Below are 10,211 nucleotides of genomic sequence, written 5' to 3'. Positions count from 1 at the left end.
CCTGAGTCGCCCCCCCCCCCCCCCGCCAGCCTAGGGGCTCAGCACCAGAGCTGGGATTTTAGAAAGCCTAGGGGGTGGTGGAGGCAGGGAGGGAATGATAGGGGTGAAGATGATGCTATCTGTGGCCCCAGGACCAGCCTGGGGTGGGGGTGGAGGAATGGGGGGACAGAGATAGGGAGGAAAAAGGACAAACTGTCCCCAAATGACATCTTGAGACATCAGAACAAAATGTGTTTTTCTCTTTTCTACTCTTGCCCCCTTTTAAAGGGAAATAGAGCTCATTCCTTGAAAGGGACCAACTGGGGGTCTAAGTCACAAGTGTTAAGGTTTTAAGACTGGCAGGTGAGCGATTCAACACCTCTCCCCCCTCCCTGTCTGCCGCTGTGTGTGTTTGTATGTGCCCCCTCCCCTACTACTATCTCCAGTTGCTGGCATAGGATTTGGTGCTCTTAGGCTCCGTAAGGATCTCTCTCTTACAGCCAGTCGAACCGAATGGCCCAGTGGAGACAGAGGAGCAGCTTTGAATCCCACTTGGGCTCTTTGCCTGCTCTGTGGCCTTGAGCAAACCGCTGTCCTCCGCTGAGCTCCGTCTCGTCATTTGTACAAAGAGCACAGGAGAACAGCTCACAGGGACCTAACACAGATGGGAGGAAATGAAGTCAATAAGGCACTCAGGTCCGGGCCTGGCCTTTTCCTTCGTGCCCTGGAGGGAAAGCAGCATGCACGGAGGCCGGAGGCAGAACGGGAGCCTAGCTGAGACGGTGTTGCTGGGAAGCTGGCGATGGTAGGAGTGCAGGAAAAACTGCACACCAGCCTGAGAGGACTTTGAGCTTGCCCTGGTAAATGCCTGTAGGGAGCCACGGAAGGTTCTGCAGCAGGGCAGGGCCCGGAGCATGCATGGGAGGTGGCACCAAGGCGAGAATGAGGAGGAGTCAGAGGCAGGGAGCGGGGCACACAGGCAGCCCTGCTGCTTCTGCCTCTCTGGACCTTCCACCTGCAGCCAGGAAAGAAGCCCCTTGGAGGGAAGAGGTGTTAGAAGGGCCCAGCCGACTTCCCTCCTCTCCCCCCACTTCCAGCCCAGCCTGGCCCACCTCTCAGGGCGACTGGGCAGGGCACGGTGGGCCAGCAGCATCCTGAAGGGTTCCAGAGCTGAGCCTCCTACAAAGGGGGGGGAGTGAGGTGGGGTGGGGCATTCTTGGGAGGTAGGGCCGCAGGTGTAGGGCAGGTGTAGGGCTTGGGAGATGCGATTCCCCATCGATTGTCAGGGCCCCAGGCCCAGCCTGCCGTGTTGAACTGGAGGCCAGAGACTGCTCAGTTTGAAGCGTGGGCCAGGGTGGCAGAGAGCCGGCAGTGCTGGCTGAGACAGGTTCGTCCCCCAGCAGGCCAGCTGGGCCCTCCCCAGGGCTGGGCACCTGAGCAGGTGTGCGGAGGGGTCTATAGGGCGTCACTTCTCAAATTAGAGCCCCGCAGCCTGGGAGTCAGCCAACTGTGGCTGCCACATAGCCTCCCAAACTGGCTGGCGTGCATGGGAGTGCCAGTCCCGGGCCTGCACAGACACATGTCAGCTGCCTAGCCCAGACCCCAGGGGACCCAGGAGTACCCCCAAAGGCACACACTCAAGTTCACATGCACACGTACTTGTTTGGACCTGACCCTGTTCCCGTATAGGCCCCTTATCCACACAAGCACAGGCTCTCACCACACTCACCGCCCCAGCTGCTCCTGGGTCTCCCCTTCTAGAAGACCTGCCTTCTGAGGGCAGTGCCCGTTGGTCTTGTCCCACTGCTCTTTCTTCAATGCCTGCAGCAGTGGCTGGCACACACCAGGAGCCCAGGGAATGTTTGCTCTCTATGAATGCACACACATACACACACACACACATACTTGCACACATACTCTATAATGGATAAGCCTCGCCTTCACCCCATCTCCCTCCAGTGTTCTAGATCTACTTCCTGGAGAGAGCAACACCAAGAAGCTGGTCCTTCTCTGGTCTGGCCAGCGCCCTCCACCCACAGTCCAGGCCAGGGGGAGACCTCGGGGCTGAGGGGGGCGGTGGAACCCGGGAAGCAGCAGTCTAAAGCCCGTTTGGGAAGATGTGAGAATCCCCATTTTCTACAGGAGAGACCTCCCTGGGGGAGCCCTAGCATTGTGCTGGGGTTCTGGGTGGGAGAAGGACCACATCCAGGGAAATCCCTGGGGTGGGGACATGTGACCTGCCCCATGGCCCTCCCCTGGTCCCCTGCTCCAAGGCAGCTCCCCATTTTAGGTGGCCCCTCCCCACCTGGGAGCGCTCGGCTCTGCTCCCACAGGGCTCCAGCCAGGCTTCCCACAGCCTGCACGTGGCTGTAGCAGAGGGAGGCTTGAGGTACCAGGAGCAGAGCTGGGGGTTCAGGGAAGACTCCCTGGAGGAGAGAAGCCTTGTATGGGCCAGAGACAGGAGAACCTTCTGGCCAGAGGGCTGGAGGGGGCATCTGCGCATCTTTGATTCCAGGACAGGCGAGGGAGTGTCATGTCTGTGCTGGGACCTCGTGACACCCATGGGGTGAAGTGGAGGCCAACGGAGCAGGCTGCGTACCCAGGCTTAGGAGGGTGTGCTGTGACCCCGAGAGCTAGCAAAGGTCAAGGCGAGGCTTGCCTGCATCAGGGGATTATAGCCTGCATCAGAGGAATTGAGTGAGGGGCCTGAGGGAGGCAGGTGATTTGAGGAGAGAACCCAGAACACACAGGTGGCCAATGGATGGACGACAAATGGACAGCTTAGCCGCCGGGCTGAAAGACACGGGAGTATGCATGGGCTAACGGAAAGACAGAAACGGGCGGGTGGCCACTGGACGTCACTTACTCAGTCTCTCTCCAAAGCCCCCAAAGAGTCTGAAGACCCAGCTACTCCCACCCCAGACCCCCCACCCCCTGCCCCCTTCCCTGTCTCCTCCCAGGCCAGGCTCTCAGGGAGGCCCACACCTGCTTGGCTCGAGGCCCAGAGACACACTTCCAGCCAGGGACAAACCCAGATGTGGAATCACCTCCAGGTGTTCTCACCTGAGCAGGTGTGCATAGAATGGAGGGGGGGAGGCCATATCTACTGGCTAACACCTCCAAAAATAGCCCCCCAGCTGCTGGGTAGTACCCCAGTCATGGCACACACACATACACACACTCACTGCCATTGGCTTATCACACCCCACAGTCACATGCTGACACACAGCCGAGCACCCATTCACTGACGCCCAAACACCAGGCCCCCTAATGTCCCAGGGCCACTGCCTTGCTCAACTGCAGAATGAGCCGCTCGTGTGGTGCACAATGTATGGGGCAACCTGGTCCCTCCGCTGTACCCCGATGTTACACTGGAGTCAACCTGCAGACCCCTTGAACAGCTCCTGGACCCAACCTGGGGCACGTCAGGAACACCTCTGCACCCACTGGACATTTGAAGTCTCACCTTCAAGGGCTCTTTCCAGAGAAAGCAGGGACCCCAGGGCCCTTCCTGTTCTCACCCTCCCACCCAGCCTCCTGCCACCTCCTCCCCTTCGCCCTCCCTCCAGCCACATTGCACACCTCAGGTGGGCTCTCTCCTTCCAATGCACCTCGGTCCACACTATTCCCCCAACCAGGAAGCCCTTTCCCAACTCAATCCTGGACCCCACGTACAGGGGCTAGCATCCAAGACAGAGATCTCCATACCCTGAAGTTTACTCGTGTGACACACATCAGGGCCCTGATACATGTTGTTGACGGAATGCCCAGCTTCAGAGCTGGGTGAAATCATCAGGAATAGAAGGCCGCTAAGACTTAATGCAAGATGGGCTGCTGTGGATTGCTGGTATGGAATTCCAGTGAGAGTAGGGGGGCAGCCATGGGCTGGATGGCTCTGAGCCCCTCTAAGCACATATTTGTCACCACAGCCCCCATGGAGTGAGTCCTGAACCCTTGGACCTTTCCCTCCTCATAGACGAGACGTACCACTGACCCGTCAGCCAGGCCCAGCCCTGCAGCGAGGCCAGGACAGGTCAGCAATCCATGGAAGGAGTCTTCAGCCAAGGCCAGGGCTCAGTCCCCTGTCCCCTCCACCCACTGACACCTTGGGAAGCCCGGGCACTTTTCTAGGTCCTTCTTCAGGGTCGGGGAGTGCCAGGGCAGGCTCTCTGCCAGCTCAGCAGGTCTGGGGACTTTGGATGTGCTGACGCTGGCAGCCCTGCCCCACCCCATGTGGGCCCAGCTGGTCAGAGCTCAGCACTGGCCTGGGTCTGGGCCTGGCATTGATGGACTGGCGTGAGGTTTCACTCCTTCGGCAAGGACCAAACCTGGCTAAGTGTACACTCTGTATAAGGCCGATTTCTAAGCACTTTATTAATATTTGCTCACTTCACCTCTGCGATGACCCTCTGCGGTCAGATATAATTCAGATGCCCATTTTACAGTTGTGGAAACAGTCATAGAGACAGAATAACCAACTTACCTGAAGTCACAGCAGCTCGGAGCGGGGAGAGTAGTCCGGGTTCAAACCCCGGCTGTCTGCTCCAGGCCACACTTTTCACCACTGTGCTATACTATGTCTCCTTTTAAACATATTTTTAAAAAGAGTTTATTTATTTATTTGAGAGAGCGAGCGAGCGAGCACGAGTGGGGGCAGGGGCAGAGGGAGAGGGAGAAGCAGACTTCCCGCTGAGCAGGGAGCCCAAAGTGAGGCTCGATCCCAGGACCCCAGGACCATGACCTGAGCTGAAGTCAGATGCTTAACCGACTGAGCCACCCAGGCGCCCCTAAACTTATTTTTTAGAAAAATAAAAGATGAGGGGCGCCTGGGTGGCTCAGTCGGTTAAGGGTCTGTCTTCAGCTCGGTTGTGATCCCAGGATCCTGAGATCAAGCCGCACATCCTCATTGGGCTTCCCACTGAGTGGGGAGCCTGCTTCTCCCTCTCCGTCTGCTGTTCCCCCTGCTTGTACTCTCTTTCTGCCAACTAATAAAATCTTTAAATTAATTAATAAATAAATAAAGATGATGGGGCGCCTGGCTGACTCAGTAAAGCATGGAACTCTCAATCTCGGGGTGATGAGTTTGAGCCCCACATTGGGGGTAGAGTTTACTTAAAAAAATTAATAAAATAAAAATTTTTTAAAAAGAAAAAAATGAGATTGCTTGGTCCAGACTCCCTTTGGCATTAGGGGCATGAACATGGGACATTGCAGGTCATTCCCAACGCTGTCTGTCTCAGTGTCTCTCTCTCCCTCTTCCCCCTCCCCCACCACACACACACACACACACACACACACACACACACAGCCTGCCTTGTCCTGGTGCCACCAGGCACATCCCCGTGACCTCCTGTTTCCTCCATGGCCAGGGGTCAGGCCCGTGGGAACACCATGCTCTTGGGTTTGGGTCCAAGTCTATTCTGGAACATACCACCCCACACCCCTCCTCTCCCCGCCACCCCAGTTCCACCCCAGGCCAGCATTCCTGGAAAGCTCCAAGACGGCTTCTTTCAGGGGAGATTTTTCCTTGGGTTTCTGTGGCTGCAGTGGGGATAGGCTGAGAAGGGACCCACCCGCAGCCTTCAGAGGCTGCGTCCTAGGGCCAGAAAGCTCGGAGTGGCCCTGGCACCTCAGGGCTACTCCCCGTCCCATCTCTGGGGCAGGGGCCTCGGCAGACATGAGATACAGAGAGTGCCTTTCCCTATGGCTGTGTGTCTCCTGGGGTCGCTTCTGACTCTCAGAGGAACTCGGGCCTCCAGCACTTTGTTTTCACTGGCTCTACTGTTTCACCCCGTTAGCAGAGAGCGTGCTACTGTGCACCCAGCCGGGGGCCGGACAGCCTGCCCCTGATGGGCGGCCACAGCCTTCCCATGCGCAGTCAGCAACACGCTCGGCCGTCAGCCTCGGAGTCACTTCCAGGGCGTCCTGCTGCTGCTCAGCGCCCCTCCGGATCATGTCCTAGCCTGTGTCCTGACCCCTGGCCCCAGCCCTGGCTATTGTTTCAGGGGCTGGAGAGCCCGGCAAGACCGCCCCCAGCCTGGGGCTCTATGGGCCTGCCACTCAGCAGAGGACTACACGTCCTCCTCCGTGCAGCACTCGCTGCAGCCGGTCCTCCCTGCCAGCCTGAGTCAGAGGCCTGTCAGTCCCCACTGCCCCCAAGGCCCAGCGGATCTGGGTGGGAAGGAGCTGCCTGGATGCCAAGGTCTGAGGAGATGGGCCAGGCCCTCAATCCTCACTGCCCTGACCTTTAGCAGGACCTTCTAAGCATTGTTTGATCTAGAAATCCCACATGTACACACACACACACACACACACACACACACAGCCACACTGTGACCGAAGATGAAACAGTGCAGGTGTGAGGCCGCGGCAGGCCAGCGAGCACAGGCTAGACCAGCACAGCAGAGGCCTGAGAGCCCTCTGGCATTGGAGAGCGAGTGGCCCATGGGAAAGAGGCCTCCCCAGTGTGGGTACAGATCCTTCCTGCCTGGGGGCCTTGCTGCAACCCTGCAGTTCCAGCTCTCTCTCTCCCTTCCTCCCTCCTCCTCTGCAAACCCCCTCCCCAACACTAGCCTCATAGAGTATCCAAGCCCCACAAAGCCATGGGCCCCTCACTCAAGCCCTGGAAGCTGAGACCAGGCCTGGGGGGTCCAGTCTCTGGGGAGTTCCCCTCCCGGGTCTGCCCCCTTGGACCCCGCTGTCCGTTGGCCGGACTGAGCAATTACTGCAGTGGCGGCCCCACGCCCTCCCTGGGCGCACTCCTGCCCAGGCGCACAGAGGTCCCTGCGCGGCTCCATACTGCCTCCCAGCACTGCCAGGTTGCTTAGACTCTGGGCCTTTTGTTCTCTTTTGTTTTTGCCCCCGTGTACATGCCCCAAATGCCCTCCCTCTTTATCCTCCTGACCATAAAGTCAGCAGTCAACACTTCAGTACTAGCCAGGCCCTGTTGTAAGAGCTTTCCGTCTATTCATTCACTCGACGCTCACGAGAAAGGGCCATTAGTTATACCCATCACTCAGATGAGAAAACTGAGGCTGAGAGAGGTTGAGGAAGGTTGCATTCCCACCCACCTTTCAAGGTTCACCCTGGGTACCTTCCCCTGCCCTCCTTACCACACCCCAGGGCAGGAGAAGCTGCTCCCAGCTGAGAGTCACTGCCCCTGTAGTGACTTCTGTGGGGGCTATGATTTCAGCCCCCCAGATGTTGATGTGTGCCCTTCTCCTCTGCCCTGGCCCCAGTGAGGGTCTCAGTCAGCCCCCTGCTTCACCGCCCAGCACAGAGCCTGTCGAGCTAGCAGCACAGGCAGCCCTCTGCTGCCTAGAGAAGCCGGCCGAGGATGGATGGTCAGGACCCACCTCCCTTCTCATAGCCCCCCAACTCACCCATTCCCCAGCCACTGTCCTCCCCCTCTCCTCACCCCTGCATCTAACCCTGTGCAATCCTGTGCCCACCTCTCCCACCGGTTTCTAGGGAAAATGAGGGTCCCTGCCCTGCTCTCAGGAGGGGTTTTGCTGGTGGGAAGCTGAATCTGTGCTGGGCTAAGCCTGGGGGAGCAGTGGGACCCCAGCAACTCCCCCAGCTGGAGTGTCCCCCCCCCATGTCATGTCCGGACAGCCACGTCAGTGTTTGTGTGTGTGTGTGTGTGTGTGCGCGCGCGCGCACTGTGGGGGAAGGGAAGGGAGTGAAATGAAGCATGGGGCCCAGTGCCACATTTATTTAAGGGGCACCAAGTTAAAAATAGACCCCAAGTGCCCCGAGCGCAGGCAGCAGGCACGCGGACCTCTGGCTCCGATAGGGAGAGGGATTCCAGGAGCCCTGAGAACTGTCCACAGCTTGCAGCGCTCCGCACGACTCCCCCTCCTGCGGATGGATTTGCGGTTCTGTCCAGTGTCACGCACACCCCGGCGCTGCTGGGCGGCACCAGCGACGTTTTGCGCGCTTCGCAGATTACAGTGTTCTGAGCAGAAGAGAACGAACTTTACACCGAGAGGGGACCCCAGCGGGGGATTACTGGACAGCTGCCCCCTTCCCGCTCCCCATTTTACAGAGGGGGCTGACTGAAGTTCCAAGAGAAATGACACTTGGGGCACCTGGCTGGCTCAGTCGTTACACAGTGTGACTCTGGGCCCCAGTGTTGTGAGTTCCAACCCATGATGAGTATAGAGATTATTTTATTTATTTATTTATTTATTTATTTATTTTTGAGAGAGTCAGAGAGAGAAAACAAGTTGCGGGGGTGGAGGTAGGGCAGAGAGAGAGGGGGAGAGAGAATCTCAGGTAGGCTCCAAGCCCAGCACGGAACCCAACGCCAGGCTCTATCTCACGACCCTGAGATCATGACCTGAGCTGAAATCAAGTCGGACGTTCCACCGACTAAGCCACGCAGGCGCCCCGAGACTACTTTAAAAAATAAAACTTAAAAAAAAAACGCCACTCAAGCTTATGCAGAGCAAGGCTTGAATCAGGTCTCCTGGCTCCCAGTTCGAGACTCTTTCCACTGTTACTCCCGCTGATTATGTTATATTGCACAACGTTCGAACAGATTTTGTTCTTTCATGTTACGTTATGTAATGTCATGTAAGCAGGGCTGGGGGTGGGAATGGGGAGTCGTTGGAAGGAGGACGGGACAAAAAAAGGTAATTAGGCTGAGGGGGCCCATATCCTCCCGGACCCAGATAGAGCTCCCCTACCTGCTTTCTCCCCATGTCAGGTGTAGTGGGTGTGGCTCGGCTCCCAGCGCCCTAATTAGCACCTGTTGACAGTTTCTGGTTTGTGTGTTATCACCTTGGGGCCGCTTATCTTTATCAGAGCCAAAGGTTGATTGGAGCATGCTGGCTAGGGCTCAAAGCAACTCCACTCTGATTCCACAAAGCATTTATGACCACTGTTATGAATAACAGCCCTTTTTCCTCCAGATAGCAACCCAAATGTCAGCTTGTCTGAGAGCTGCCCTCTGGAGTCTTGGTTTGGTCTCCACCATGCCCACCAAGGGGACAGCTCACGGTCCTCCCCAGCCAGGGGAGGAGAGTGCTCCAGGATGAGGATGGCCGCAGGAACCCAGACCTCACGATCTCCAGCCTCAGGCACCCGCAGAGATGCCCCAGCCACCTGACCATGCCAGAACCCCTTACCAGAGGCTGAAACCTCTTCCCCTCCAGCCTCGCTCGCTGGGTCAAAGTTTCTGAGCCTTATCAGCCCAAGAGGCAGAATGTTAATCTGGCCACCTATGCGCCAGTCCTGCCCCCTCACAGCCAGCCTCCCCATCCAGGTGGGTGGGGGTGTGTACCCATCAGGACAGCCGGCCCTGCATGGCCGCCTGAAGGGCTCATCCTTTTTCTCTTCACAACAGTAGCCTCAGGGGAGATATCTTCTCTGAGAAGTGACCCCAATCCTTTTCTGACACCTGACACTTGGACCCCTTTGGTCTGGACCTGGGTCCTGCTCCCGACTCAGCGGCTATCTCCTTCCCCGGGACCCAGGGCAAGGCACCGCCCACCCAGACTTCAACTGCGTCACCTGTGAAATGGTAATGGGCTTTAGTCGGTCCTAGGGTACCCTCATTCCCACTGGCACCTGGTCCCTCAATCTGACCACCCCACCCCCTGTTGCATACCCCCACCTGGAACAAGCTCCAAGGCCCTGAAGGCAGCTCTTTTGTGTCTTGAAGCTCACTGGGTCCCCCTCAGGGCCACCCAAACCCCCTCGCTTCTAGGCCAAGTCTCCAGGGACCACCCAGGGAAGATGAAGATGCCCTACATAGATGTCCACGGAGATCTCAGGTGCCTGCCCAGCAGAGGTGTGTGTGTGTGTGTGTGTGTGTGTGTGTGTGCAACCGCACTCCCCGGGCATTGTCTGGAGGGGGCATTGTCCGGAGGGCTGGGCGGTTGCATTTATGGCTAGGCATAAAAGGTAATCATTGACCACATCAATGCCGCCCTGCGCGTCAGTGCCCGCCCAGGCTCGACCCTGCCAGGCCCTGGATTACTTTACAGTCACATAAAAGGAGCCTCCAGACTGGCCTCTGGGGACTTTGGCCCTTAAGCGAGAAGCGGGAGGGAGCCCTTCCCTGGAGACGGCCTTTCTTATAACATTTACTTGGCCAGAGAAGAGCCCCCGCCTTTTATCAAACACCACTGGGATTGTCTCTGCCCAGCCTGCCTACGCCACAGAGTCACCATCAACAGGGGTCACCCCTCCAACCTTCCCTCCTCCACCTCTCTTATTGGAACCCA

Source organism: Ursus maritimus, unplaced genomic scaffold (genome assembly GCF_017311325.1).
Source record: "Ursus maritimus isolate PB19 unplaced genomic scaffold, ASM1731132v1 scaffold_6, whole genome shotgun sequence".
Lineage (NCBI taxonomy): Eukaryota > Metazoa > Chordata > Mammalia > Carnivora > Ursidae > Ursus > Ursus maritimus.
This window is presented reverse-complemented; position numbering follows the sequence as displayed.